At 44.0% G+C, this 12725-nt stretch overlaps 1 protein-coding gene and 1 long non-coding RNA gene across 3 annotated transcripts in view; one reads left to right on the top strand and one right to left on the bottom strand.

The window, feature by feature from the left end:
- Nucleotides 1-673: 673 nt before the first annotated feature.
- LOC115946783 (uncharacterized) lies at nt 674-3066 on the bottom strand. Of its 2 annotated transcripts, none has more exons than XR_004549889.1 (4): nt 2918-3066; nt 1723-1849; nt 1082-1162; nt 674-747 (listed from the first exon to the last, which is right to left on the bottom strand). It is a non-coding gene; the product is annotated as an uncharacterized lncRNA (long non-coding RNA). The 2 variants fall into 2 exon arrangements; XR_004080813.1 differs by lacking the exon at nt 2918-3066 and adding an exon at nt 2413-2537.
- A 315-nt stretch (nt 3067-3381) lies between these two features.
- The window catches only part of QSER1 (glutamine and serine rich 1), a 41711-nt gene continuing 32367 nt past the window's right edge, over nt 3382-12725 (top strand). The window contains exon 1 of the mRNA XM_034065332.1: nt 3382-3485. The gene's annotated coding sequence lies outside the window, so the exon portion shown is untranslated. The remainder of the gene's footprint in view (nt 3486-12725) is intronic.

Raw genomic sequence — 12725 nt, 5'->3', positions numbered from 1 at the left:
AAACAAAAGCATTTACTGCTTTTCAAAGTATTTTTCAGTATTCAGAATCATGAACATATCTAAAATGACTTCTAAATACACATCTTATTATGTACTTTAATCTACACATTAAAATAACATGTGATTAATAGAATCCATCAAAAGATTTTTTTTTCTGTCAGATCTGTCAGAAAAGCTGTTCATAAATATCATGGATACCTGAAAACTGTAAAGAGTACTTGCTCTAAACAGCCTCCTTTGCTTTTCTTAGGGAACAGTTACAAAATATCTTTTGGTTACAAACAGGTAAAATGGACAAACTTCGAGGTAATTTTCCTAAACATAGGATGGAAACAAGCAGCAGGGACCAGTGTAATGAGAACACTGTATAAGTCTCAGCAAGTAGTTATCAGGGCAAGTAGATTTATCTCACACAGGAAAAGCAAATCACTGGATAAACTGACTTATCTGGTGTTTATGGACATTTGTGATTAATTTTTCAGTCTACTCCACCTCTATTAAAGCCATGTAAAAGAAATCAAACTTGACACAAATAGAAATTATGACAGCTGTTAACTTTTCTACCTGATTACAAGAATGAGGATCTTCTCCAACAATGTTCAGGAAAACACTGTATCTATGGTATGCTAACAATTAGTTCATTTAGTGGTCTAAACTTAATTGTCTACCTGCCTGTAAATCTGGACTAGCACTTGCTGTTTCTACAGCCATGTTATCTGAGAGTTCTCTTCTCTTTAGAGAAATATCCTGTAACGAAAACACACAACAATATGTTACTCTTTAAAGTTCACGTTGCCATTACTTGAGAAAAAACATCAAACAAAACTACAATTTTACAGTTTCTTAGTATGTCATTCCAAATTTGTGGCAAGACACTTTTAAGGTGGCTCCACACTAACTAACACACTTACTCTAGATAACCAAACACTACAGCTAGGTGGAAAAGGCACTTTCTATAGCTTAGGTCCATGTATCACCCTTCTCTCAGGCCCTCTTCAGAGACACAATGCACCCTAAATGTAATATTATAATGCAGATTAGCAGAGATCCTGCAGGGAAATCGAAAACCATTGGTCCTTACCTGCTGGAAATGCTACTTTCAATAGTAAGTGCTTTGTCATTAGCATAAAACTGGAGCCATTTTCTGCCAAGCCTCGATCATCTGTAAAACAGTAAAAAACCCTTGTGTTTCCCAGGGAAAGACGGTCTCCCATCACCCATATATTCTACTCCAGCTTCAAGCAATACAGGTGCTAACTTATACAAACACAAGGAAACTCATTGCTGGTTTCTGGATCTGGTATGCTGCTGCTTTTCCCTCCTCAATTCCTCCCATCCTCTGGGTGACTTCACTCAGTCTCTTCGGTGCTGATAACTTTCATGTTTACCTTTCCCTCCTGATCTACAGCTGCATTTCTTCCTATAGCTGACTTTGCAGCTTCTTGAAACTAGGCATGAGAAAAACAGAACCTCAGCTTTTCCTCAAGTCTCTTACCTTCCTGCTTTCTCATTTAATATTGATAACTTTTTAATTCAAATGTTGAGATTTTTATTTTATTTTTAGCATCTGATCTATTTGGCTGTAGCCATGTTTCTAAACTCTGCACTTCACCATTTCATTTAATGTGTAGTGAAATGAAAATTCAGTTAAATGAAAATTCATTTTACTCTGTGGTTGGATATTGCCCGGAGTACTACAAACTGAATCTTCAAAAGACTTACACATTAGCATACATCTTCCTGTTCTGAGCACTGCCTTCAGGTACAGTCGACTCTTTTCAAGTGATACTCCTCATCTTTACCTTAGAGACACATTCCTCCTGCTCATCTCTGCCTTTGTACCTCCAGCCTGTGGGAAAAGCAAGACACCATACTTCACCCCCATGTCCCGGTTCAACACAGATGTCTCCTTCGCTCCTACCCTGTTCTGCACAGCTGGTACCCATTTCTCTTCTACTGTTTTAACAAACACACAAAGATACAGGAACTTACTGGATGTGCACGAGGTGGCTTAGACTGCTCTAAATACTTAAAACATTCTGTCTGTTCTTCCTTCTGGTTCACTTTGAAGCCTATTCAGGCTGCAGACCTGCACTGACTTATTAATGGGAACGCCCGAGTGTTTTGGAAAACTCTCATATATATATGTGTGTGTGTGTATTTCACGCTTTTAGTATTCAAAAAGGGGAAAAAAAGGCGGCTAAATGGCTGTGATTTTATATTATTTAACCTCTGCAAAACATCCTCAAAGCAATAACCAACCTAAACCGCTGCGCACCTGCACACAGGAGCTCGAAGTGGCAAAGCAAAGGCTTTGAGTCGCCCTGAGTGAAAACCACGCCCAGCAGCTTCTCCCGGAGACCCCCAGCACCCCTGAATCCCCGCTCCGGCGCCCACCACCGCGATTTCTACCTTGCACCCCCCGCCGGCTGGATTTTCCAGTGAGGAAGGCGGCGGGTCGGCGCGCCCCGCGGAGAGGGGAGGCGCCCGCTCGGACACCTCCCCCCTTGGCGGGGCAAGGCAGGGCGGTAGAGCCGCCCTACAAATTGCTTTACAAAGTGCTCCCTCGCCGTGAGGTAACCTGCCGCCTCGGAGGGGAGCTGGCGCAGGGCGGGCTGCGCGCCTCCATCTTGTCAGCGGCAGTCGCCCCGGAGGCCGCGGCGCTGCCCGCCGCTGACGCCGCTTCCCCTCAGCGGGAACAAGATGGCCCCGCCCCGGCTCCTCCAACAAAGCGCCAGCGCTTCACTTGACGCGGCCCCGCCGAGAAACCGGCCTTCCCCCCGCCTCACCGCCCGGCCCGGCCGTCCCCGCCTTCAGCCCACCCCGCCCCGGTGGCGGCTACCGCCCCCCGCCACGCTCCCCTCCTGCCGCCGCGCTTCCCCGTCGGGCCGCGGCGGCCCGTTCGCAAGTCACAGACCTCCTCCTTGCCCCCCGCCGGCGCTGCTGGCGGCGACTCCAGTGGCGGCGACTCCAGTGGCGGCTCACTTCGCAGCGGCCTCCCTGCCCCCCGGGCCACGGAGCCGGAGCCCGTGAGCCCCAGTGAGCGCTGGCGGGGGAGGTGCATCCTGGGAAAGAGCAGCCCGACATGGGTCTCCGCCTGGCCACCGCACAGCCCCCGCCGCCGCCCGCCGCTCCCCTCAGCTGCCCGCCCGTCGCCGCTCGCCGCTGAGCGGGAAGGGAGTGGAGGCAGGGCAGGGGGGCCCGGGGCACGGCGGCGTGGCCCGCGCCGGGGAGGGGGGCCGCGGCGCTGCCCGCCCCGCATGAGGCAGGGGGGGCCCGCTCCCACCCGCCCTGCTCGGTGCCCACCGCCGCCGCCCTGCGCGCAGTACCCCAGCGGAGCCCCCGTCGCCCGGCACCGCGCCCTGCCCGATGATGGACAGGAACTACCCGACGACCCCCAGCTTCACCGACCCCTTGGCCCCGGCCGGCGCGCAGCCCGGCGCCTCCTGGGCCTACGAGCGGGGTGCCGGCAGCCTCAAACCCAGGTGAGGAGGGTTCTCCGGAGGCCTGCGGCAGGAAAGGCCAGGGTCTGGGCCGGGGCCGGGGCCTGGGGGAGGCTGAGAGAGCGTCCCGTGAAGGGGGTGAGGCGGGCGAGGGGCCCCCTCTGGGCAAGGCAGGGTGGCGGGCGGCTGGGGCCCACAGGCACGGCGCGGCTGGTGAGGCCGAGCGGGGCGGGGGAGCGGACGAGCCGCGTCCCGCCGGGCTTCCGCGTCTGGGGGCACGGCCGCCGAGCCGCGGGCGGGGAGCAGAGGGGAGGTGGCCGGCCCGGGCTCCCTGGCGGCCCTCATCGTCGGGGCGGGCGGGCGGTCTCCCCGCGCGAGACGCGTCCTCGTTCTCCGCCCCGGAGGCTCGCGTTATGCTGCGGTGCGGGTTCAAGAGTTCACGCGTCCCTGCCCGGCTCCGGGAGGGAAGCGGGGATCGGCGGCGGTGGGGGGAGCGCGCTCCTTTCGCGGTGCCACGGGCACCGGCGCTTCTCGCAGGAACAATGCGGGCACCGGGCCGCCTCATCCCGCGCCGGCAGACGGCAGCCATCTCCGTGCCAGCATCCCCCCGTCGCCCTTTATTTCCCCCTTGTTTGTTTTTATTTTTTTTTGCGAGAGAGGGCTGGTTAACCTCTTTCGTCTAAAGCGCTGCTCTGGGGCGTGCGGAGCCTCCTCTCAGCTAAAACTTGTCTGGAGCGATTTGGTCCCACCGAGAGTTCTGTAAAGTTCCGGGAAGTGCGGAAAAATTACAAGCTAGCTCATTGGCTTCGGGTTGCTTTTTGGTTGTATAACTCTGCCAACTAAAATGAGTGTTTTCTAGGTGATGAGATTTTTGTTATCGCTTGTCTTTTATGTCTCTAGTTTGATACAGCTGCAGTTCTAGACGACGTTTAAAGGTAAAAGAGTCTCAGGCTAAAAATATACAGTCAAAATAGGTGTACCTGTTGGTCCACCTGGCTTTGCATTTGGTCTTGAAAGTGGTCAGGTGTGTTTTCTGATTTGACTGGTAAGGTTAATAGATTATCAAGTCAGAAGGACTGTTGCAATCATCTTAGTCTGACCTCTTCATGATGCAGGCCATAGGACTACTTCCCTCCCACCCCCTCAATTAGGGTTTGAAACTAGTTTGTAGTTCAAAAGGCGCAGTTAAAACTTCTGACTGAGGCAAAATTTAACACGATTCTTGGTATACGAGTGGCTGATTCGTATTTTCTTATTTCTGATCTGAAGATGGCAACTTTTAGTTTCTAGCCTGCTATGGCCTCATGGGCACTGAAAATCCCATAACATTGTTATGAATTCCAATTAGTTCCTTGCTTCATATTCTTTTTATTAAGAGAAATAAGTAATTTTATGTAGTTACCAGACACACTATATTTTTTTTTACTTTTTTTTTTTTTTACTTCTTCCATTATTCTCTGAGTTTTCTCCTGGATCCCCTCCAATTTATTGTCACCCTTGGTGAATTGTGGACAATGCATTTTAAGAGAAATTAAGTCAGTGTTAAGTAAGAAGGTAATGGATCCTTCCTGGGGTGTGAAGCTCTGGATTCCTGGTTTCACAGAGAATTGCAAGGATGGTTAGGTGTTTTTTGACCAAACACTTGTCCAATAAAGCTGTGTTTAGCCAAGCTCTGTGCACAGTTGCCTACATGGCAGACTGAGATCTCCTACTATTCTTTGTAATTAGTCTTCCTAATTGTTGAACTACTTTTGGTCATGTTGCTGTGTTGGTTTCAGTGGTAGTCAGTGACATGTCCTTTCTGTATTGCTTTCCCCAATTCTCATCGTCTATTGAGGATCATGCATCTATTCCATGAGGAAGGTTTGGGTTTTTCAGGTCATATAGGAGCATGTCCGTGCAGGAGCAAGAGTGGATCCCTCTAGGACCTTAGAAGAAACACAGCTATTTGATGATTAGTTTGTACGTTCAAAGAAATTCTCTGGTTTCAAACCACAGCTGCTATATTAATGCAATATTAACTGTGTATTTTTGGAATTCCTCAATTGAAATGGCATGGAGAACAGTCCGAAGAAAAGTACCATGCAGAAGTTCGTTGGATCATTGCCTGGTACCTTTACAATCAAATTATTAATCAGGAAAATCAAATTACTATTAATGAATCCATTCTTGATATGACTATTTATTCTATACTTTAGGTAGCAATGTCAAGAAGACCTTGCTTTCAGTTCTTAGAAGTTTCATCTTGAGGCTGTGTAGGTGGTGATGGATGATGCATTTTAAATGTGTTGACTGAAATGTTTAAATTTTTTTTCTTTTTTTTTTTTTTAAGTGTAGCAAGGGCAGGGAAAATACTATGAATAATATTTTGTGCTGGAAGTTTTCCTGTACTGAGTTCTTAGAGTTTGTGACATTGTAGTAAGTATTAAAATACCCTGTCTTCAGGGAGATTTAAGGATTTGAAACATGTTGGGCACATTGTTAAATACAGTCTGGGCTTGCAGGGGTGTTTGTAGTTCCTCTATCACTGATAACATTTGTCTGTGTATGGATGGAGACAGTTGCTGGGGAATTGGGATGAAAGAGTCATGCCTATCACTGCTAAGGCTTGTACTAGCCTGGAAGCAAATTGTGGAGCTATAGAAGTACAGTAAGGGAATATGCTGTCAATGCTCTCTGGTTGTATTACAGATCACTTCACATTTTTCCAAATGGTGTTTTTGATTATGGTTGACAGGTAGTCATCTAAACAGCTGAAGCTGCATTAGCCTGATGTTTGTTTTTTTTTTTTAAAGTGTGATGTTGATCTGGTGCTTGATTGAAAAGAATTCAGCCTTTAGGTGATAGAGATAACAATATTTCATTCAGGCTTCATTTCATATTTATGCTGTTGCAGGCTGTGTCGTGGCAGGCTATATTCCCTCTGTGGGGAGAGCCATGTTCACAGTCTCAGCTCATCAAAATGATTTCCCCTCCCTACAAGCGTTGCTCCCGTCTTCCTGTGCTTAACTTCAGCCATCTGGTTTTTATCCTGCCTCTTACTTCTTGCAGGCACTGTTTTGTCTGTGCAATGGCACTATTCTTATCAACTGAAAGGAAATGTGTGGTGAAGTATTATGAGGACATTGCTACTAGGCCTGCTGTGACATAACTTTTCCCATGGAATAGTAGAAGGTAGTGAGACAGGAATGGGAGCAGATAGCAGTCACTTGAATCAGTGCATTAGCTAGTACTTGAAGAGCATATTTGAACAGTGCAGCTGTGGTGGCCCTGGAGCAGAGGGCTGAAAAAGGTGCTCCTGTCCTTCACCTTTCCCTTCTCCCCCACATCTCTTCCACAGGCTGTCAGCATCCTGAAGGAATTTCTGGTGGTTGTGTGGGCACACTGCCACTTTTGACCTTTTACTGTAGTTGTTAGAAAACCTTACTTCTGTGGTGAAATGATGTCTTTTGTGGCACAGTCTAAAGCTAGTCCTGTATTGAATAGCAGATAACATATGTCATGCTTGCTTGTTACTTGCACAAGAAATACATGGTCTTCAGGAGACAGGTGAACACTGTAATAGTTCGGGAGACTGTCATAACTGTTTGGGAAAAGAAATGGAGATAGGTGATAACTGATGAGGTTTCTGGTTGAGTTTTTCTGTCTTGGGGCTACTTCTTTCATTTAGATACGGTTTTTCACTAGTGGAGGGATCTCCTTGTTCTTACTTGGTTTTTACCACAACTCCAAGAATCAAATCTTCTGCTGTATGTGATTGAATGGGCATCAGTCACAATTATTTTGTGATTACTTTAAATTTTATGGTGACTGTCATGGTCTCCAGTGTTTCTTTATGTGTGGTAGTCTTCTTCTGCCTCTGGCCTACCCAAACATATGTGGGTTTATGTAATTTAATTCAGGATGGTTCTTTACAATAGATAATACTGATATTTGATTAGTCTGGCCTTTATTTATAGCAGGTAATCTAAGATAATGAGTTAGGTAAATCTGCATATGAACTATTATTGTAACTAAGTGGGATACTTAAACTTTTATGATAAACTTTTATGACTTAAACTTTTATGATAAGTGGTTTTGATTTTTTTTCTTTTAACTTGTATTTGCATAGGTATCAAGCTAAGGCTTATTTTAACAATGGTATAATAATTGTGTCTTAGTTAAGGCTCAATTTTAAATTGTAATGTATTTTTGCATAGCTATAGAAACTCTAAAAATGCAAATAGTGTTTTAGAGAAGTGTAGAACATTGTCTTTCATCAAATGAAATTGTTCTGAGACTTAAAACCGATGTTTATTGTTAAACATGTTTCCTGCAAAAAATTCCCTATGGCATAGTATTTCAGATGTTGAAAGTTAAAGCTTATAAACTGTGCATATATTTAGAACATTTGCTATTAAAAGAAAAGGCACAGAAGGATTAAATAAGCTTTATAAACATATAAAAGGATAGATCACTTCAAAATCTTAAACAACTTTTTGTCATAGTTTATATTTAAAACATTTACACATTCAAAATTAACCACAGGTAGTCTGTGGTGTAGCACAGGTACCTTATGGGGACTTCCTAGCTTTTGTCAGTCTTCAGGTTTTCTTCTTGTAACCTGCGATCAGTGCACACTGAAATAACAGCTGTGGGAAGGTCAAAGACTGACTGAGCAAATGCACTGAACACATTCATGCTATATGCCTGATAGGTTTCACAGGTACAGATGTATGGTCCTCTTGTAAAATCTTTGCTGAAGTTTCAAAATAAGCCAGCTAGGGTTGTTTGGAATTACATGTTGCTTACCAGCTGAAGATTTAACAACTGTACATGAAACATTTGCTGCAGTGAGAAATGGTGATGGAACAGCATGCAGAAGGAATGAGTTGAAACTTAGTCTGGGGGTGCAGTTACATAGAATCATAGAATAGTTAGGGTTGGAAAGGACCTTAAGGTCATCTAGTTCCAACCCCCCTGCTATGGGCAGGGACACCTCACACTAAACCGTATCACCCAAGGCTTCATCCAACCTGGCCTTGAACACTGCCAGGGATGAAGCATTCACAGCCTCCCTGGGCAACCCATTCCAGTACCTCACCACCCTCACAGTAAAGGATTTCTTCCTTATATCCAATCTAAACCTCTGCTGTTTAAGTTTTAACCCGTTACCCCTTGTCCTATCACTACAGTCCCTAATGAATAGTCCCTTACCAGCATCCCTATAGCCCCCCTTCAGATACTGGAAGGCTGCTATGAAGTCTCCACGCAGCCTTCTCGTCTCCAGGCTGAACAGCCCCAACTTTCTCAGCCTGTCTTCATACAGGAGGTGCTCCAGTCCCCTGATTATCCTCGTGGCCTCCTCTGGACAAGTTGTAACAGTTCCATGTCCTTTTTATGTTGAGGACACCAGAACTGCACACAATACTCCAAGTGAGGTCGCACAAGAGCAGAGTAGAAGGGCTGCTCATGCTCACTGCTGCTGAAAGGGGCTCCCTTCCTTCTCCCTGGTGTTTGTGCAACCACCCAAGGAGCTGGTCTGGTTTGTTAATCCATGAGAAAACTATCATGACCAAGCAGGTGATTAGCTCTGTCTTGAGCTAAAGAGTTGCACTGTGCTGTACCTGTGCTGCCAGGCAGGAATCCGGAGGTGGCACCAGGGGATGAACAGGAAGCAGAACTGTAAGGAATAGGTTGTGGCCTCAGCAGGGACTCTGATGTGCCATCCAGGGCAGCTTTAGATGGGCTCAGACTTGCTGTGTTGCTGTCTTCAATGATCATCCCAGCCAAATTGTACTACCTATGCTTTGTTACCAGGAGCACTTAGTGACTGTGTTATTTGAATGCTCAACCTCTCTTGAAATCCCGTAGAATGATACTTCACATGTGAGCCCTTTTCCATGGAGCCCACAACTTCAACACATTTCTGAATGTGTTGTCCTTAAGGAGGTTTTGTTTTCTTCCACCTGTGCAGAAAGTCTTTCAGTCCCATACGTGTATTTTACATTTCATCCCATTAACTTTAATTGTAGGCATTTATACTGCCAGAGAACAACCTTTTCCCTTTATTTCTTCTGTACTTTTGTCCACCTTTTATTTTTTCTTGGAGTCGCTGTAGATTCTGGCATGATGGTGTCATACAAAGGAGGTTGTTTTTAAAAACATCTTTGTTCTGTCAGGAAAAAGGCACCTATGATTGGGTTATATTCATTCTAAACAATACTAGAGGTCTTACAGAGTGGATGTATTAATTTTCCTTGGATTTTTTTCTTGTTCTGTCTAAGCATTCACAAATTTGCATGTCAAGAAGTTGTTCTGTATGGTGAGTGCCTGTTCACACATTAAAAACCAAAAGCCCAAACAAAACCCAGTTAAAAGGCAACACATTAATAGTCTTATTTCGGACATTCCTTAGCAGTCTTAAGTTTGACAAAAATAACTTTGAGCAGCATGCAGAGCTCAGCCTTCATGGCATTTCTTGCTGTACCATGCAAGCAACAGAGAAAGGAAAATTCTTAGAATTTTTAAGCAAAGAGAAGTAACATGCTCAAGAGAGGAAGGAGCTATTGGTTTTTGAGTACTAGGTTTACTTCTTTCACTGGGCAGATTTCATAGGATTTGGTTTTACTTCAGCTGTTCTCTGCCCCTTCTTACGTTACTTCCTTGTTTTATTACTCTGAATGGACTATTGGGGATGAATTGACACTTAAGAGCATCCTCAGAACCTCTCTGACCATGGGTTACAATAAATAGAGGCAAGGAGCTTTTATTCCGAGGTCCTTTCATGCTTTAAGTTTCTTATTCTAAAGCAATTTAGCAAGAATCTACATATGTTTAAACAAGCTTTTATTTGTCCATATTGCTTTTCTTGTTCATCTTCCTGTTACATGCCTACCTCTGTTGCTTGCTTAGGACTTGAGTAAGTATAAACAATTACACTCAGCAGGGAGAAGGCACCCTTAGGCACCCTTATCTTAAGAGTAATAGTATTTACATAAGAGGAACATTTATTCCTTGATAACCGTATATTAATTATACTTGGGGCTGTCATACATCTAGATTTCTTTGGAGATAGCCCTATTTTTCACCTGACAGTGTTGTGTGAAAAGAGTTTGAGGGTGCCAGCCCTTTGTCTGGTGTTTTCAGATGTCTGGCAACTTGTTCTAAAAGCTTTTGGACATCCAGAACGTGGCAAACAGATGGCCACTGTGCCTGCGTGGTGTGTGCAGTGGAGCTGGTGTTTTTGTGGCAATACTGACTGTACCAGCGTGTGCAGCACATTCCCTCTTGCCCCTTTTTTTTTTTTTGACCAGGAAATCCCTTTCAGAAATGCAGCAATTTAGTGTTTCACACCACATCCTGTTTACTTTCTCTCTTCTCCGTGTCAAAAATTCCAGTGCTAGACAGTGAATAATCCTTTAATTTCTATGTTCCTCTAGTTTCATTAGTCTCTACTGAGCCTACCAAGAATAGATTTTCTACTAGTTTTTTCTTAATTGTGAACACAAAGAGTAATACTAGAAAACAAACTCCTTACAACTCTCAACAGCAACCATTTGTTAACTGTCTTCAAGTTGTTGGAACTGGTGACTTGGAAGTTACTGTTGCTCAGTGCCACTGAAGAGAGCTGGGATTTTCTTCTTTTCTCCCTCCAGAAAAACCTTCTTTTTGTCATTATTTGTTTAAAAGACAATATAGGTTTTCCAGCAGTTAAAGGATTTTTTTTTTTGTGTGTATACTGTTCTGATTTCTAGTACTTGTTTTTGTCCAGTCATCTGCCTGAATGTCAGGAAATCTTAAATCAGTAGTGGGACATATTTAAAGAATGTTTTTTTTTTTATCTGCATAAATGTATATATATGTTTCTCCCATCTCAAAATAAAGACCATTTACTTTTTCTACAGTTTTTAACAGTGCATGTTTTCTCATTGAAGTATTCACAATCAATTGAATTTGTATGGTATATTTTCAGCTAAATAGTAGCTGGTGACAATGTGATAGCCAGAGTCCTCTTTGCAAGGTTAGAAATGTAAGTTTGAACCTGGTTTAGGGTGAATAAAGCACTGGTGAAGAGGTGTAAGAGCTAAAAACAAGGACTGTGCTGATTTTCCTCGTAAAAACACCCTGTGACTTTTCCTTTAACGTAAGGACTCTTGGTGCTGCATTTTACAATGAACTCTGTGTTGTTAGTGTTAGATCTTTCCTGGGCACACCTCCTAAATTGGGATAGAAGAGGTGTTAGTCATTGAGATGCCACTTTATTGAAGCCAAAGGAGTTTCTGTGAGCTGCTTTGCCCTTGTAGTGTTGTGTAGGGAGAGTACTGCTGTGGCCATGTAGGTATGCTGGAAGGCTTAGAGCCTATTTGATGGCCTTCAGCTGTAAGCTGTACAGATGACCAAGGATATGGTCATGACCAAGGATATTGTGGTTTCATATGCAGGCAGTGAGTAAGTGCCTCAACTATGTGCAAGTTCTGTGAGCTGTGAAAGCCACTGATCTTTACACGGATTTAGTATGTTGTGTACTGAGCAATTAGAAATTTTAACTTCACAGAACATTGAGAAACTGACTCTTGGTACCGAGTGTTTGAAACTCGGTTGTGATGTCTGTAAATCTGAGCAGGTTAGTGTTTGGGCCCTAGCTGCTGTAGGTTAAAGGAGAAGATATTTCATGGGTTGTGGAACTGTAAAGTGCTTGAAGATTTGGTGTTGAAAAGAGGTGTTACCTGAGGTGGCTCTGTCAGTTGATGTGTCATATGTATTGCATCTCTTACATCTTCTGATGAATATCTCAACTTCAGCATCATCTTTTCCATGTAATTGGAAAATAAAGGGCTTAATAAGAAATAGGATATCAGGCGTTCTGCAGTACCCCAAAGGTAATACTCAAGCTTTCCACAAAATACTACATTAATAACTGTGGGAGGATAAGGATTGAGAAGCATGTCAATAGCTGAAATGAATTGTATTTTTAACAGCACTGATGTGGGTAAGTCAATTCTTGAGATAACACTCTGCTGATTTTTACATTTTGAAATAAATTTTTATTATTTAAAGTAATGGACTCTTTGTGTTTGTCTCTGCCACAGTAATAGAAGATTATGCTGTGTGCTCAAACATTAATACTGTGATGATCTTGGGAAGAGTTTCAAATACCTCCAAGTACACTTTTGAAAACAGAATAGCATAAGATGTTGAAGAAAAAGTGCTGTTTTCATTATTGTTTTGCAAAAAACTTTTGAAATTGTGAGCAAAGCTCTATAGGAGAGACCTATTGCTAATTTAGAAAAAAAACCAAAA

The sequence above is a fragment of the Melopsittacus undulatus genome, chromosome 8 (genome assembly GCF_012275295.1).
Source record: "Melopsittacus undulatus isolate bMelUnd1 chromosome 8, bMelUnd1.mat.Z, whole genome shotgun sequence".
Taxonomy (NCBI): Eukaryota; Metazoa; Chordata; class Aves; order Psittaciformes; family Psittaculidae; genus Melopsittacus; species Melopsittacus undulatus.
This window is presented reverse-complemented; position numbering and strand designations above follow the sequence as displayed.